The following is an 18,481-nucleotide window of genomic DNA, read 5'->3' as shown; positions in this document are numbered from 1 at the left end:
GCCGCAATCCCTTCTCCTCCATTCTCCTCTCGGGATCTTGGGCACGCACGCACACCCGGAGTGAGTTTAAGCCACTGGGTCCGGGACTCGAACCGCGGTCGACTACATGGGAGTCCAGAGACATAGCCATTACGCTAACTGCTGGTCCCAAGACTTTTTACATTGGACTTTTGGAAGACCAAATGGAAGTCTTTTTACCTTGCTGTCTGGAGTGGAAAACAGTGCAGCTACTGCAGAAAACAGATGGTAGGTCCCCAAAAAGTAAAACAGAATTGCCATAAGCCCCGCATCTCCACTCCTAGGTATATACCCGAAGACTTGGACAAATATGTGTTCACAAGTGTTCACAGCACATTTCACGATAGCCAAATGGCGGGCGTGCCCAGATATTCATTAGCGATATCAGTGGATGTACAAAATGGGGTCTAGGCGCCAGCAGGTGGCATGGTGGTCAACTGCAGTTCAAACCCTGGGCCTGGTGCCTTGAAAATTGCCAGGCACAGGTGTGTGCGGCCCAAAATCCTGAGAGGGATGAAGGAGAAGGGACTGCGGCTCGGCCACCCCCTCAAGGGGAATGATTTCTCATTTTCCTCTCTGTCTCTTCGTCACTCTCTGGTGAGTGCGTGTACCCTATAGCAAAAAAAAAAAAAAGCAAAAAAGATGTTGTCTATCCATACAGTAAAATATGACTCAAACATACAAGGGAGTGAAATACTGACGTGTTCCATCAGGGGGTCGGAAGTCATGACTGTCGCATAGAAAGCCACATCACGAAGTCCTACCACCCAGAACCACGTGGGGGTATGTTAAAGGCACTACGCTGCATGACAGAAGCCAAACACGCACGGTTCCAGCTTCTGTCTCCGGTCACACCAAGTGCCCAGAGCAGGACGTTTATAGCCACAGAGAGCACATTAGTAGCTCCCAGTGGCCTCGGGAGAGAATGTGGGGGTCCCAATGCTGCGGCCTTCCCCCAGCCTTCAGCCAGTGCCAGACCATGGGGAAGTATGTGCTTGGCATATTCAGAGGGGTCTCTGGACTTGAACCGGGAGCCGTCCCATGGGGGGTGACTGCTTAATGAACATGGGGTCTCTTTTTAAGGTATAAAAGTGCTCTAGAACCAGACTACTGATAGTAACACAGCCTTGTAAGTGCGTTTAATGCCACCGAACTGGAATAGAGTGAGAGAGAAAGGGGGAAAGTGAGAAAGCAAGCTGTCAGGTCCAGGACTCGAACCGCGGTCAGCCGTATGGGAGTACAGCGCCCTTAACCACTATGCCACCTGCCAGCCCCAGAACTGTAAACTTTTATATAGTCAAAATGGTGGACTTGGGGGCCAGCAGGTGGTGTGGTGGTTAAGGTGCTGGACTCCTACATGGCCGATTGTGGTTCAAGTGCTGGACCTGGAGGCTTGCAAATCACGCCGGCATGCACCGTGCCCGAAATCCTAAGAGGATGGAGAAGGGATTGCAGCGTGCCCATCCCCCCTCAGGGCTGGTTTCTCATTCTCCCTTTCTCTATCTTACTTTAAAAAATGAATTTTGTTATATGAGTTTCGTTTTTTTAAGAGATTTTGGCCTTGGGGCATGTGCACTCACCAGAGAGAGAAAGAGAGACAGAGACAGTGAGAGGGAAAGTGAGAGATCACCCCCTGGGGAGATGATCACACCGCAGTCCCTTCTTCTCCAGTCTCCTCCCGGCACCGTGGGCATGCGTGCACGTGCGCCCAGCGCGATTTTCCAGCCGCCGGGTCTGAGACTTGAACTGTAGTTGGCCATGCGGAAGTCCAGCCGTGTAACTGCTACGCCATCTGCTGGCCCTGTTAGATGAGTTTTACCTCCATTTATTTTTGAAAAGCGGGCGACCCTTGTTTTGAAGGGGTTCACTGTAACATAACCTGTCCGCTTTCAGGTGCACTTGAGTTGAAGGGTCCGGCTCTTGTTACTATTACTTGTTATCTTGTAGGAGAGACACTCTTGACAAGACCTCCTCACACCACAGCGCCTCTCTACCAGTTAGTCAGAGTCTGAGCACGTGCACCTGGCGTGGTTCCAGGTCCGGTGGCTCTGAACCTGTGACCAGCCACGTGGCTTCCAGTGCGCCAGTTTAGCACATGCCACCGGGCTGGCCTGGGAGCCTCTACTTTTTTTTTTTTTAAGGAGGTTTTTGCCTTTCGGCACATGTACAGGCTAAAGAGACAGAGAGACAGAGAGACAGAGACAGTGAGAGGAAAAGTGAGATATCAGCCCCCAAGGGGGAGGGCCACATTGCAATCTCTTCCTCCATTCTCCTCCTGGGATCTTGGGTACACACGCACACGTGCCCAGTGTGACTTTCAAGCTGCTTAGTCCGGGATTCGAACTGCGGTCAGCCATGTGGGACTCCAGTGACGTAACTGCTATGCCATCTGCTGGCCTTGGATCCCCTACTTTTAATTCACGTTACCACACTTCCTGAGTGTGCCACCACTCAGGACCCGGAAGAGGCACGGTTTCCCCAGACCCGGTCAGCACTCTGACTTCCTCATTTCAACGTGGAGGAGATCGAGGCTCGGCGAGCTCCAGCTCAGACAGCTGATCGGGACTGTCCAGTACAGAGCTCAGCTCTTCCAACCCACGCCCACGACCTGTGCCTCGTGCCACACGGGGAGCCCCATTCAAGGGCTTCCCAGCTCTCAGCAGTGCACTGGAGCCCCTCGGAGCCCCTCGGCTGGGACAATCTCCAGCCAGGAGAGCGACGGGCTGGTTAGGCCTGAGTCTGGTCTGCTGCCTGGGGCCGTCTCCCTCCAAGGCCTGGGGAGTACGCACCACCACGGACCTTGGCTCGGGCAGTCACGGCAGGTGCTGTGCGAGGGCGTGTGTGTGTGGTGTGTGTGTGTGTGTGTGTGTGTGCGAGGGCGTGTGTGTGGTGTGTGTGTGTGCAGGGGTGTGTGGTGTGTGTGTGTGTGTGCAGGGGTGTGTGTGTGTGCACAGGGGCGTGTGTGTGGTGTGAGTGTATGTGCAGGGGTGTGTGTGATGTGTGTGTGCGTGCAGGGGTGTGTGGGGTGTGTGTGTGTATGTGCAGGGGTGTGTGTGGTGTGTGTGTGTGTGCAGGGGTGTGTGGTGTGTGTGTGTGTGCAGGGGTGTGTGTGTGTGCAGGGGCGTGTGTACGTGTGGGGTGTGGGTGTGGTGCAGGGGCATGTATGGGGGTGTGTGTGCAGGGGTGTGTGTGTGTGTGTGTGTGCAGAGGCGTGTGTATGTGTGGGGTGTGGGTGTGGTGCAGGAGCATGTGTGTGTGTGTGTGTGTGTGTGCAGGGGTGTGTGTATGGGTGTGTGTGGGGAGTGTGTGTGTGCAGGGGCATGTGTGTGTGGATGTGTGCAGGGGTGTGAGTGTGTGTGTGCACAGGGGCGTGTGTATGTGTGGGGTGTGGGTGTGGTGCAGGGGCATGTGTGTGTGTGTGTGTGTGTATGGGTGTGTGGGGGAGGGTGTGTGTACAGGGGCATGTGTGGGAGGGTGTGGGTGTGGTGCAGGGGCATGTGTGGGGTTGTATGTGTGCGGGGTTCGTGTGTGTGCACGTGTGAGCTATCGTGGGTTCTTCCTGATGAGGTGACGTGGGAGCTGAGGCCTGGGAGGAGGGGGTGATCGGGGCCTGCTGGGTGAGGAGCATCCGCGCAGAGGGAACAGCTCCCGCGAAAGGCCCAGCCCAGGGCGTGTCGGCCGTCTTCGAGGCACGCAGGGATGTGGTCTGGAAGGGGCGTGAGGAGGGAGGCCAGAGGGACAGACTGGAGAGACCGGAGGCCGAGGGGCAGAGGGGCAGGGCGCTTCTACTCTGAGCAAAGCTCACTTCATAGACACGCGTCCGCGCCTGGGAGCCCAGAGGAACAGCTGGCTCCTGTCGGGGTAGGGCTGAGGGCCAGCGGGGCAGGCCTCCAGGAACCTCTCCAGAGGTGCTGCGGGCAGGGCTTCCTCAGACCAGCACTTCCCGGGAGCCTGCCCGCGTGCTGGCCCAGCGAGTGGCCCTTGCTCCCGCCCCACCAGCCTTTTGTGCTGGTCAGAAACATGCTGTCCAGGGACCAGCAGTCGGCATAATGGCTATGTCGCTGGACTCCCACGTAGTTGACCGTGGTTCAAGTCCTGGACCTGGTGGCTTAAACTCTCGCCGGGCGCATGTACGTGCATGCCCAAGATCCCAAGAGGAGAATGGAGGAGAAGGGATTGCGGTGTGACCATCCCCCCTGGGGGGTGATTTCTCGCTTTCTGTCTGTCTCTCTCTGTCTGGCGCGCACATGCCCTATAGCAAAACAAACAAACAAACAAACAAAAAACCTCTCAAGAAAGAAAAAAAAGAAAAGAAACACGCTGTCCCGAGGGCAGCCACCTTGAAATGCGCCTGTGGAGCTGAGAAGCCGGTTGTCACGTGAACTTCACCGAAACCGAAATTCCCCGCAGGCGCGGGAGCCACCGGGTGGGCAAGAACTAGTCGGGGCTCGCGGCTTCCAGGGGCATCCCTGGTTTCCAGGCCACTCCTCCTGCATGGCTTCCGTGGCGGAGAGCTCAGAGGGGCTCTCCCAGCCCTGCCACCCGCCCCTCACCACCCCTGCTGCGGGCCAGGGCTACACAGAAACCCAGGCCAGCTCCCCGGCCCTCGGCTTGAGTGCTGAGTGCTTCCAGAACCTCGAACCTCGAGGCCAGTCGCGTGGCCTCCCACACAGCTGCTCCTCCCTGGCTGGAGCCTTCTTGGAGACAGGCCTGCCTCTCCAGCAGGAGTTGGGGACACGCTCGTTGCCAATCTGAACCCAAATGGCGAAGTTCTCCCGTCTCTTCAGATGTTTATTCTGTGAGTTCAGCTTCCAAAACCAAAGCTTTCCACGGCGCGAGTCCTCAGAACGGTTTTCTACTGTGTCCTTGTAAAACACGCATGTGGCTCGTGGCTCGCGGCCTCACGATGTCTCACGGCATCTCGGGTGGGGGCCGTGCGAGGCAGGGTGGAGGCTTGTCTGCGCTGAGGGGCTCCCCAAGCTTTCTCTTCTCTTTTTTTTCTTTTTAGGATTTTGCCATAGGGCAAGTGTCCTCGTTGGAGAGAGACAGAGAAGGAGAGAGAGGGAGAAAGAGAATGTGAGAAATCACCCCCCAGGGGGATGACCATGTTGCGATCCCTTCTCCATTCTCCTCTTGGGATTTGGGGCACACACGCACATGGGCCTGGGCCATGCGATTTCTAAGTGACTAGTTCCGGGACTCGAACTGCAGTCTGCCGTGTGGGAGTCCAGCGCCTTGACTGCCACACCACGTGCTGGTCCCTGCCCTTTGCTCTCTAGGATGTAGGCAGCTTCCCTGGCCCTGCCCACCAGCCACTGGGAGCTGCAGCCCTGCCGCTGCTGCCTCTGACCACCAGCAAGGCCTCCAGGTGGCGCGCCCTGTTCTCTGTGGTGGGGACGGAGTCACCGTGGTGGAGAGCCGTCACCGTAGAGAAAAGCGGGCTGGGAGAGGAGACGGCTGTGTACCTGAGGGCACCCCTCCAGGAAGTGGAGCGCACGGACTCTGGCCCCCAGGCAGAGTCTCATAGACAGCGTAGCCTGCCGGGGTCTAGGCCTCAGACCAGGAGAGCGGCTGGCTTGGCACGAGGGTCGTGCACTGCTGAAGGATGCCGGGCCCACATGGAGGAGCACAGGTTCAGTCCCCCGGCCAGCCTGCGCACGGTGGACACACACCCGTGATCCCGCTGACTGAGCCAGCTGCGAGGGCACCGCAGCGAGAGACCCTGTTGATGGCGTTTCTCTGTCTGTCTCTCTTCCTCTCAAAGAAATACACTTTAAAAAATATGATAACCAGGGACCAGCAGTTATCGTAATGGCTATGTCGCTGGACTCCCACGTAGTCGACTGCGGTTCAAGTCCCGGACCCGGTGGCTTAAACTCACACCGGGCGCGTGTGCGTGCGTGCCCAAGATCCCGAGAGGAGAATGGAGGAGAAGGGATTGCGGCGTGGCCATCCCCCCGGGGGGTGATTTCTCGCTTTCTGTCTCTCTGTCTCTCTCTGTCTGTCTGGCGAGCGCATGTGCCCTATAGCAAAAACCTCTCCCAAAAAAAAGAAAAAAGAAAAAATGTGATAACCAAACTTAAAAGAAAACATAAACAAGGAGAAAATTCTGTGAGAGGGCCAGCCCGTGGCATGGTGTTTAGGGCCGCTGATTTCCACATGGCTGACCAGGCTTGAAAAACGTGCTGAAAAATCTGCAGTGAGCGCACGTGCCCTCTGGCAAAAATGAAAGTCAGTGTCACTGGGCAGAAGCCAGAGTCGGCAGGGCTGCCCTCCTGCTCGGAAGCTGTGGGGAGGTCCAGGCCGCGCCTCTCCTGGGGCTGCCAGCCTCCCTCGCCTTCCTCGAGAGTTTCGATGACCAGAGCGTTATTGTAACTGCGTGGGAAAATGGCTTCTGCGCCCTAAAACGTGTGAGCGGTTTGCTTGGTGAGAGTTTGCTTGGCGGTGGCCCTGTGCCCCCCTCGGGCACCTGGACATTGGCCTTGGCTCAGGCCCGGCGTTTGTCCCCACAGGGTGAGCGCCGGTAGCCCGTGTCACGGGCAAGGAGCCCGGCTCCCTGAGGCCTCGCAGCAGACGGGCAGAGGAGCCAGGCTTTGAACCCTATCCCTCGGCTCCGTTCTGGGCCCTGCCCGGTGTGGCCTGTGTCCTCACTGCAGGTGAGCGGCCAAGACCACGCGGCCACCTCTCGCCCGACCCCAGCCCACCCCGAGCTGGTCATCACCGTGTCACAGGGAGAGCTGCCGGGCACCGGCGACCCCCTGGCTGGCTGTGCGACCCCCTGGCTGGTCGTGATCCCGACATCCGTGTGTTACCCTCAGTGCCTCTGTCCGCACCCTCTGGTCTGCCGTGACGGTCTCTGCTGTCTCCTGTGAGCTCCCACAGTGGACGCTGTTCCTTTCCTTCTCCAGGGAGGCTGTTCCAGGCCAAGTCCCAGAAGGCAGCACAGTTCCCGCTTTGCCTGTTCGAGCCCCGGGCGCCGTGGAGGCAGTCCCCCCGGCCCAGGCCGCCATGCTGTGAGGAGGACCAGCCTCCCGGGAGGGAGTCACAGAGAGGCCTGCGTGTGCACGCCAGCTGTGGTAGCAGGCATTGCCCCCCCTCCACCCCCCTGCCACACCTCAGGAGTGCAAGGTGCACCTTCAGACTCCAGCCTGCCTGGGTGGCCCTTGAAGGCCCCCTGTCTAGAGGGCAGCTGGCCTCAGGGCTCTCCTGGCCTCAGCTTCCTGCTGTCCATGGGGCCTGGCCTCCCCTGTGGCAGAGGTCGCCTTCAGCCTGGCCCAGAGTGCAGAGCTGGGAGGGGTGTGGTTCTCTTTTTCTGTGTAACAACCACTCCTCGAGTTTCCTCGCCCACGATGCTCCCACTAGGAACTCGGGCAGGACTGCCAGGGACGGCTGGCCCTGCTCCGCTCATGTGGGCTGGGCTGGCTCGGCCGGAGGCTCAGGGTGTCACTCCCAGGCTGGTGCCTCAGCCGGGCTGTGATGCTCACACAGTGGGTGCTGGCGGGGACGCTGGGTGCTTGCTCACTTCTCGTAGTGAAGGCCCAACTGCCTCGCAGACTGAGAGCACCCTCAGGTGGTGACTGGGTGTGAGCTCCCCGTGTGAGCAGTCGCTCTGAGACGGGGGAGCCCGGTGGGAAGAGCTGAGCATCACCTCTGCAAGTCCTGCTGACAGAAACAGATCATTAGGGCAACCTGAAGTCAAAGGGAGGAGAACGGGCTCCACCCCTTGGAGGGGAGAGAGTGGCCTTGCAAGCCAAGGAGGGCAGGACCCACTGGTGGCATCTTTGCAGGTGGCTACCCCGGGCGCTTTCAGAGGGAGGCTTCCACTGCAGGGTGCGGCCGCCGCCAGAGCTCTTCATAAACATGCTAGTTTTCCTTCTTCAGGGTCACGTGAGGATAGCACTTCCCGTCCCTTTGATGCAGGAAGAAGCTAGAAAATGGAAGCAGGTGAGGGGCTGGAGCGTCTGCCATGTGGCTAGATAGGAAACCCGATCAGGCAGGAAGTTCCCCGCCCAAGGGAATGTAGGCAGACTAGTGGGGGCCGTCTAGCTCATGGTGCCACATCTGACACAGCCAATGAGATGCGAGCAATCAGTGGGCCCAGCCAATGACCAACCGACATAACTAGATCAAAACATTATAAACCAGGGCCAGCAGGTGGCGTGGTGGTAAAGGTGTTGGACTCCCACATGGCTGAGTGTGGTTTGAATCCTGGACCTGGCGGCTGACTTTCTCATGTTTCTTTTCTCTCTCTTATTCTCTCTCTCTGGTCAAATTAAAAACAATAATAACACATAGAATTAATTAAATAAATAATTATTTTAAAAATCATAAACCTCGGGCCAGCAGGTGGTGTGGTGGTTAAGGTGCTGGATACTCCCACATATCAGACCACGGTTCAAGTCCTAGACCTGGTAGCTTGTTTTCTCACCTTCCCTCTCTCTCTCTCTCTCTCTCTCTCTCTGTGTGTGTGTGTGTGTGTGTGTGTCTCCAGTTGAATTAAAATAAATGAATGAATAAATAAAATGAAATAAATAATTCTTTAATAAAGAAATCTATAAGCCTTGCAGAATGTAACTGCCAGGGCCCTAGAGCCACTCCCTCTGCGGCTCAGGCCCCTCCTACCTCTCAAGAGCGTACTTTTGCTTCTACTAAGTAAGTGACCTTTTCCTTCTGCTAGTGGTGTGTTTCCTTCATCTTTGTCTGAAACACCAAGAACGGGGGTATCATCGCAGAAGTCATCCCGCCACTCCTTTGAGTGAAGACTGCCCGGTGACGTGGAGCGTAAATGACACGTGCCTTTTCTGGGCAGCAGGGTTTTAGGGACAATAGGAATGTGAGTCACCACGTTATTTTTCTGGCCTCAGCAACTTTGGAGACAGAAATGGGGTGTTATGGACTGAGTCGTGTCTCCCCGAATTCGTGTGTGGAAGTCCTAACCCCAGGACCTCAGAATGTGGGGTGTTTACAGAGGTGGTCAAGGGTAAACGAGGTCACTGGGTGGTCCAGTCTGGCTGGTGACTGGTGACTTTAGGAAGAGGAGATAAGGTCACCACAGAGGGCCAACTCCGTGAGGGCGAGGAGGACAGTATGGCTGCCAAGAGCTGAGGAGCCCCAGGCCATGGAAGAAATCACCCTGGCAAACCCCGATCTTGGACTTCTAGGCTCCAGAGCCATGAGAGAAAAAACTCTGCTGCTCAAGCCTCCCAGTCTCGGGTTCTTGCTTGTTTTGATGGACTCTTGCTACAGGGTACGTGCACACGCCAGAGAGCCAGAGGGAGCCAGAAAGCAAGAAATCACCCCCAGTGGGGATCACGCCCCAGTCCCTTCTCCACTCTCCTTTTGGGGCCTGGGGCACGCATTCGCATGCATCTGGTATAAGGGTTAAGCCACTGGGTTTGGGATCAAATCGCGGTTGACCACGTCCAGCAACATGACCGTTACGCCACCTGCTGGTCCTGTGTTCGTTCGTTCGTTTGTTTGTTGAAGAGTTTTTTGTTTTGTTTTGTTTTGTTTTTGTTTTTATTTTTGCTATAGGACACATGTGCTCACCAGGCAGACAGAAAGAGACAGAGAGTCATAAAGCGAGAAATCCCCCCCCGGCTGGGACAGTCACGCCGCAATCCCTTATCCTCCATTCTCCTCTTGGGATCTTGGGCATGCACGCACACACATGCGCCCGGCGTGAGTTTAAGCCGCCGGGTCCGGGATGCGAACTGCGGTCGACTACGTGGGAGTCCAGTGACATAGCCATTACGCTAACTGCTGGTCCCTGTTTGTTTGTTTTGATGGCCCAAGCAGATTAACACAAATTTTGATTTCAGGGTGCTACTGGAACAGGTATCTAAAACGTGGACATGGCTTTGTGGGTAGTGGGTAGAAGATGGAGGAGCTGCATGTTAGAAAGGGCCTAGATTGGACCAGCCAGGTGGCACGGTGGGTAAGGTGGCTGGATCCCCACATGGTTGACTATGTAGTTCAAATTCTGTACCCAGAAGCTTGAAAAATATGCTAAGCACATGTGTGTACGTGACCAAAATCCTGAGAGAAGAGTGGAGGAGAAGGGATTGCAGCATGGCCATTCTGCCCGGGAGGTACTTTCTCAATTTTCCTCTCTCTCCTGTGAGCACATGTGCCCTACAGCCAAGAAAACAAAACAAAACAAAACAAAACCACACCTAGATTGCTTTATCTACTTACTTATTAATTTAAAAAATGCAGGGCTGGGGCTGGCAAGTGGCATGGTGGTTGGGGACGCTGGACTCCCACATGGCCGACCATGGTTCGAGTCTCGGACCTGGTGGCTTGCTTTCTCACTTCCTCTCTCTCTCTCTCTCTGTCTCTCTCTGATCAAACTGGAAAATAATAATGATAATAATAATAAATAAATAAAGTTAAATGAAATAATTCTTTTAAAGAAATGCAGGGTTTTCTTTTTTTAGCAAGTTGTGGAGCTCCAAAAAATTCACTGAAAAAAACAGGAAAGGCTCATTTTTAAAATGTTTTAATGTATTATTTTGTTAAATTTTTAGCATTCTATTCTGCAAGTTTTCAAACATGTAAAAAAGTTGTAAGCATAGTGAACACTCATATTCCCACCACCTGACAATTTCTAACATTTGTTGAATCTATGGCTACATGTATATGTTCGTCTACACACACACACACACACACACACACACACACACACAGAGGAACTTTGCAAAGCTCTAAATTAAAGTACGAGTTTTTTTGATGCACAAAAGTGAAATCTATATAGTTTTTCATAATACATATTTTCATGAACTTTTCGAGCAGTGTATGTGTGTGCGTGTGTGTGTGTGTGTGTGTGTATCCATATGATTATATATATATAATTATATATGCACATATTTTTGCCAAATCACCTCAAAATGAATTACAGATGTCATGCTATTCTACTCCCGAAGTATTTTTCATATACTCCCTTAGGAACAAAGACATGATATGGCCTGGTTTAGAGCTCGTCCACTATCTGCTGAGTAATTCTGCAACATGCCACACATTTCTGGATGCCGCCGAGACTATAAAGCAGTCAGACGGGGCCACGACCTTCACACAGCAGCGCTGACCTTCAGTGGCAAAGACAGATCATAGACGCCAGCCAGAACACGCACGTTCTTGTGTGACATGTGCTATGGAGAGACTTCCGCTTCTAGCCAAGATGAATTAAAGGGTTCAGATTCATTGTCGTATCTGAAACATGTGACCCAGGTAGACTGTATCTGCTGAAAACAAACTCACAATCTAAAACCTTCCCATGCAGGGTCATCACGTACGAATGGCTTCACTGTGATTTCTTTCAAATGTTTGAGAAAGAAGTGTGAGGCCAGCAGGTGGCATAGTGGTCAGGTGCTGGACTCCCACATCGTAGACCACAGTTCGAGTCCCAGACCTGGCAGCTTGCTTTCTTACTTTCCCTGCCTCTCTCTCCTCCCTCTCTTTCTTCCCATGTCTCTCTCTAGCGAGCGTATGTGCTCTATAGCAAATTTTAAAATAAAATAAAACAAATAATTCTTTTTAAAAAAGAAAAGAAATGCTTCCAGTTCTATTATATACAAACTCTTTCAAGAAGCTGAACATTGGGACTAGTCGATGGCTTAATGGTTATGCCACTGGAGTCCCACATAGTTGACTGTGGTTCAGGTCCCAGACCTGGTGGCTTCACACTTACGCCATAACTTACCCTTATGTGTGTGTGCATGCCCAAGTCCTGAGAGGAGAGTGGAGGAGAGGGGATTGCAGGGTGGCCATGTCCCATGGGGAGCGCTTTATCTCTCTCCCTTTCTGTCTCTCTGGTGAACACACATGCCCTCTGGAAAAATTTATTGAAAATTATGTCTGAAGTTCTAGCCAGTGCTAGAGTGCAGTAAGTTCAAAACAGAGATCAAAGATGTTCATATTTGAGAAGAAGAAGTAAATCAACATCTTTACTCTTCTCCTTCTTTCTTTTTTTTTGGGGGGGCATTTATCATAGGGCATATGCACATGCCAGAGACAGACAGAGAGACAGACAGAGGTAAAGTGAGAACTCACTCCCCCTGCAATCCATCCTCCTCCACTCTTCTGCCACAGTCTCGGGCACATATGCACGGCTGCCCAGCATGATTTTCAAGACACGGCTCCATGCCACCTGCTGCCCATCTGGCTCTATTCTTAGATGACATGATCATCTATAAGGGATATTCTATGGAATTTACAAAAAAGCTACTAAACTAATAGGTGATTTCAGTGAGGTCCCAGAATATGAAGAATACGTAAGAATCCATCGTATTTCTATATGCTAGTAACAAACCATAGGAAACTGAAAAGTCTCTAAGTTAATTGATTGATTTTCAGAGAGGGAGAGAGGGAGAGGAGCAAGCTTGGCTGCTATCTGTCGTGTCTCAGTCAGCCTGGATCGCGGACACATGCAGGTGCCCGGGCTGTCCAGGGAGGTCCTGGGATATGAACCCAGGACCTTGTCCGCAGGATGAAGCAGTTGCATTACTCCTTCATCATTGCCTGCCTTCAGAAACTGAAATTTAAAAAATATATCGTAGTCTTAAGAATATGAACTAGGGATAAATCTGAGAAAAACTGAAAGACTTATACTAAAACTACAAACCATTTCTAAATTAATGAAAGAAGCCCTAAATACATGGAAAAATACATCATGTTTGTAGGTCAGAAAATTCAACCTCATTTTCAATTCTCCATAACATGATCTAAATATAATGCCAGTTAAACTCCCAGCAGACTTTTTTTGAGGGGAAGGAGTCTGAAATTGACAAGCTGATTCTAAAATTCATATGGAAATGCAAAGGACCCAGAATAGTCAAAATAACTTTGAAAAGGACAAAGGGGGCCAGTGGGTAAGACGTTGAACTCCCACATGGCTGACTGTGGTTCGAGTCCTGGACCCAGCAGCTTGAAACACACTGGGCTTGTGTGCGTGTGTGACCAAGATCCCGAGAGGAGAATGGAGGAAAAGGGATTGTGGCATGGCCATTCCCCCAGGGAGTGGTTTCTCACTTTTTGTCTCTCTGCTGAGTGCATGTGCCCTAATAGAAAAATCTCTCTGAAAAAAACAAAAACAAAAACAAACAAAAAAACCATAAAGACAAAGTTGGAAGCTAACGCTACTGGTTCAAAGCTGATGCTAAAGCTGCAGTGTTACTAGATGGTGGTGTGGCGCAGAGGTGGGTGCAGTGGGACAGAATGCAGACTCCAAAAATACAATCACATCCTGGACACGTGGAGTGCATGCATTTGCCAGAGAGAGGAAAAGGGAGAGGTCGCCTCCCAGGGGGATGGCCACATGGCGGCAGTCCTTGCTCCTCCATTCTTCTCTTGGGCGTTTGGGCACACACACCTGCTGTGATTTCCAAGCCACTGGGTCCAGGGCTTGATGGCCACGTGGGAGTCCTGCACCTTAGCCACCTGCCACTTGCTGCTCTCCCCACCAAATCTTTTTTTTTAAAGAGAGGTTTTGTTTTTTGTTTGTTTGTTTGTTTGTTTGTTTGTTTGTTTTTGCTATAGGGTACATGCACTCACTGGAGAGACAGAGAGACAGAAAGCGAGAAATCACCCCCCCAGGGGAGATGGCCACGCCGCATTCCCTTCTCCTCCATTCTCTTCTTGGGATTTTGGGCATGCATGCTCACGTGCCCTGTGTGAATCTTAAACCGCTGGGTCTGGGACTTGAACCGTGGTCAACTATGTGGGAGTCCAGCGACGTAACCATTAAGCCATCTGCTATTCCCACCACCAAGACATTTTTTTAAAAAGTGGAAAGACTATTTGGAGAAGAAAGGATTTTTAAAAATGTACTAGAACCATTTGAAATTCATATGCAAAAGAGGGGAAAGAGGATGGATGCATAACCCAGATTAGATATAAAAACGAGCCCCAAATGATCACAGACCTCAATGTAAAACCTTTAAATATAAAACTTCCTACAAAAGTGGGAAGCATATGAGGAAGACATAGTTAGGCAAAGATTTCTCAGATACAATACTAGAAACACGATGCATAAGAAAAAGTTGGTAGATCAACTTCATCCAGATAAAAAACTTCTGTTCTTCTATAAGTGCTATAAAGACAATGAAAGTCAAGCCACAGACCAGGGGAAAATATTTGTTACTCACATATCTGATCAAAGACTTGCCTCTAGACTCCATAAGGAATCAAAGCCGAGTAGTAAGAAAAGAACTCAATTTACGAAACAGGCAAGAGATTCGAACAGACACGTTGTTATGGAAGAGATACGGATGACAAATAAGCATGTAAAAAGATACTCAGTGTCGCAAGTCACTGTGAAAGTGAAAGTTAGAACTTTAAGAGACCTCTGCACACCTAGTGAAATGACCAAAATTAAACAGAGCAGGGACCAGTACATGGCATAATGGTTACATCGCTTGACTCCCACATAGTGGACCGCAGTTTGAGTCCTGAACCCAGAGGTTTAAAACTCATGCCAGGCACATGTGTATGCATGCCCAAGATCCCAAAAGCAGCATGGAGAAGGGACTGTGGCCTTGCCATCCCCCCGGGGGGTGATTTCTTGCTTCCTGTCTTGCTATCTCTCTCTGTGTCTCAGCGAGGGCACATGCCATAGAGCAAAGATCTCTCAAAAGGAGAAAGAAAGAGAAAAAAGGAAGAAAGGAAGAAAGGAAGAAAGAAAGAAAGAAAGAAAGAAAGAAAGAAAGAAAGAAAGAAAGAAAGAAAGAAAGAAAGAAAGAGAGAGAAAAAAGATTGACCATACCAAGTGTTGATGAGGCCACAGAGCCACCAACAGTCTCATCCCCTGCTGGTAAGTCTGTAGACTATGCGGCCACGTTTGTAAATTATCTGGAAAGCTCAAGGCTGGTCAGAGGTGTGGTGGTTAAGGTGGCTAGCTCCCATATGGCTGACTGCGTGGTTCGAGTCCTACATCCAGCAGCTAGAAAAACATGCCAGTCCCGTGTGTGTGTATGCGCCCAAAATCCTGAGAGGAAAATGGATTGGCCATCCCCCGATGGGTGGTTTTTCTCTCTCTCTTCTCTCTCTCTTTCTTTCTGGTGAACACATGCACCCTATAGCAAAGTGGAGAAAAAGAAAAAATTGTCAGAGTCTTGACATTTTAAACATATACTTACAATGTGGTCCAACGATTCCACTTCCAGACATTTAACCAAGGTAAATAATACATCCAAGTCGATATGTACACGAATGCTCAGAACAGCTTTATGTATCATTTATTTATTTTAATTTGCCAGCGGGCACTTGTGGAGAGAGTCAGAGAAAGTGAGAAAGCTCCCCTTATGGGGAATGGTCATGCCACAACCCCTTCTTCTTCATTTTCCCCTCTTTTAGTGACTTTGGACATACAACACACATTCACCATCTTTTGTTTTGTTTTGTTTTCAATCAGTTATTTAATTAGGTTTTTGGCAACAAAAAAAAATTTGGAACACCAATTTGTGAGGATGAGCTCCATTTGTAAGGGCAGACACGGATCGCAGGTAGCCCTGGAGCTGACAAACAGCTTTGATTTTGGGCAAAATTTGTGAATCGTGAATCCACAACTTTCCGATCACTTGCACTGCTCTGAAATCTCGCATTTCTCCTTCTCTGTCGAAGATCTCTCCTCCCTGGTGTCTGGGCTTCCACTGTTTCTTTTTCTGAAGTAAGCATCGGTAAGGTGCTTGGGGATTTTTACTTTGCTAATGTCAATTTTCGTGGAGGTGGTGACACATCTCTGGTGTGTTCTACGGAGTGGACCTCGATCGGGAACCAGCGGTCCAGTTACAAGTAGCAAGCCACTGCTCGGCTGCTTCAGGAGAACCACTCTCACCTCTGTGGCGTCCAGTGAGGACGATCAGATGGTCCCAGGAGGGATGCTGGCGCGCAGCTCTCTCACACGCTGACTTGAGGGTCTTTGCCGTGGCTCAACAGCTTGTGAGGCACATCTTCAGCAGGTAATACCTGGGCATTTTGTGAAGTTTAACTACGCGGGTGCCACCATTCTCGTTTCCACCAACTGCTTTTGTGACAGTCGCAAGAATCTTCTCCTTTTCCTTTTCAGCAAAGATCTCTCAAAAGGAGAAAGAAAGAGAAAAAAGGAAGAAAGGAAGAAAGGAAGAAAGAAAGAAAGAAAGAAAGAAAGAAAGAAAGAAAGAAAGAAAGAAAGAAAGAAAGAAAGAAAGAAAGAAAGAGAGAGAAAAAAGATTGACCATACCAAGTGTTGATGAGGCCACAGAGCCACCAACAGTCTCATCCCCTGCTGGTAAGTCTGTAGACTATGCGGCCACGTTTGTAAATTATCTGGAAAGCTCAAGGCTGGTCAGAGGTGTGGTGGTTAAGGTGGCTAGCTCCCATATGGCTGACTGCGTGGTTCGAGTCCTACATCCAGCAGCTAGAAAAACATGCCAGTCCCGTGTGTGTGTATGCGCCCAAAATCCTGAGAGGAAAATGGATTGGCCATCCCCCGATGGGTGGTTTTTCTCTCTCTCTTCTCTCTCTCTTTCTTTCTGGTGAACACATGCACCCTATAGCAAAGTGGAGAAAAAGAAAAAATTGTCAGAGTCTTGACATTTTAAACATATACTTACAATGTGGTCCAACGATTCCACTTCTAGACATTTAACCAAGGTAAATAATACATCCAAGTCGATATGTACACGAATGCTCAGAACAGCTTTATGTATCATTTATTTATTTTAATTTGCCAGCGGGCACTTGTGGAGAGAGTCAGAGAAAGTGAGAAAGCTCCCCTTATGGGGAATGGTCATGCCACAACCCCTTCTTCTTCATTTTCCCCTCTTTTAGTGACTTTGGACATACAACACACATTCACCATCTTTTGTTTTGTTTTGTTTTCAATCAGTTATTTAATTAGGTTTTTGGCAACAAAAAAAAATTTGGAACACCAATTTGTGAGGATGAGCTCCATTTGTAAGGGCAGACACGGATCGCAGGTAGCCCTGGAGCTGACAAACAGCTTTGATTTTGGGCAAAATTTGTGAATCGTGAATCCACAACTTTCCGATCACTTGCACTGCTCTGAAATCTCGCATTTCTCCTTCTCTGTCGAAGATCTCTCCTCCCTGGTGTCTGGGCTTCCACTGTTTCTTTTTCTGAAGTAAGCATCGGTAAGGTGCTTGGGGATTTTTACTTTGCTAATGTCAATTTTCGTGGAGGTGGTGACACATCTCTGGTGTGTTCTACGGAGTGGACCTCGATCGGGAACCAGCGGTCCAGTTACAAGTAGCAAGCCACTGCTCGGCTGCTTCAGGAGAACCACTCTCACCTCTGTGGCGTCCAGTGAGGACGATCAGATGGTCCCAGGAGGGATGCTGGCGCGCAGCTCTCTCACACGCTGACTTGAGGGTCTTTGCCGTGGCTCAACAGCTTGTGAGGCACATCTTCAGCAGGTAATACCTGGGCATTTTGTGAAGTTTAACTACGCGGGTGCCACCATTCTCGTTTCCACCAACTGCTTTTGTGACAGTCGCAAGAATCTTCTCCTTTTCCTTTTCAATTCTGGATTTAGTGGCTGAGTATTTCCTCTCATACACGGCCTTCCTGGAAGACATGGCAGACCAGAGAATCTGCCGATGCCCTGGAATACGACTGGGTTTCGGCTGTAACGGGGCTTCCCCTCTTGGGCTTTCTAACCTTGGGGTCACCCTTTTTAACCTTGCCACTGGCATTGTCCTTCTTGGCTTCAGATTTCTTCTCCTTAGTATCCTGCTTCTCAATTTTTCACCTGCCATCTTGTATAATGGGAAAGAGAATTCCGTTCAGCATGTTTTTCAAGCCTCGGGGTCTGGGATTTGACCCATGTAATTGGCCATATGGGCTCCAACTGCCTCAACCACCACACCACCAACTGGCCCTATAACAGCTTTATTGGTAATCACCCAAAACTGGTAACTGAGATGTTGATCAATAGACAAATGGATACACTAACAGGGAGACATGCACACTATGGAGTACTACTCGGCAATGAAGAAGAGTGTGTCTTGGAGGAAGTACCTCCTCAGAACAGTGTGGCCTGGGGTCACAGGTTCCACTTTAGAGATGAGTCAGTCAAGTCCTTCACATCTCCCATGGCTCTCATCTCAGGGAAAACACTAGCTTTTTCACAGTGACCACAAGACCCTGCATCTCACCTGCCACTCTCCCTCACTTCTCCAGCCACACTGGCTTCTGCTGTCCCTGAGACCTGCCAGGCCTGTTCTCTGTGCTCTTGCTGTTTGCACCTTCCACCTGGGATTATCCAGTGTAGAACCTCAGCTCCCTCTACCTGCAGAGAGTGCAGATTTATTATAATCTCGCTGCCCATAAGACTGCCTGTACTACCTGTGGTATGGTAACGGCCCCAGATATATCAAGGTCTAATGAAAGACCTCCAGGTCCTAGCCAGAGATATCCGAGTCCTAGCCAGAGATATCTGGGTCCTAGCCAGAGATATCTGGGTCCT

This window comes from Tupaia chinensis, unplaced genomic scaffold (assembly GCF_000334495.1).
Source record: "Tupaia chinensis unplaced genomic scaffold, TupChi_1.0 Scaffold138725_1, whole genome shotgun sequence".
Classification (NCBI taxonomy): Eukaryota; Metazoa; Chordata; class Mammalia; order Scandentia; family Tupaiidae; genus Tupaia; species Tupaia belangeri.
The sequence above is the reverse complement of the archived record's forward strand: the minus strand, read 5'-3'. Positions refer to the sequence as shown.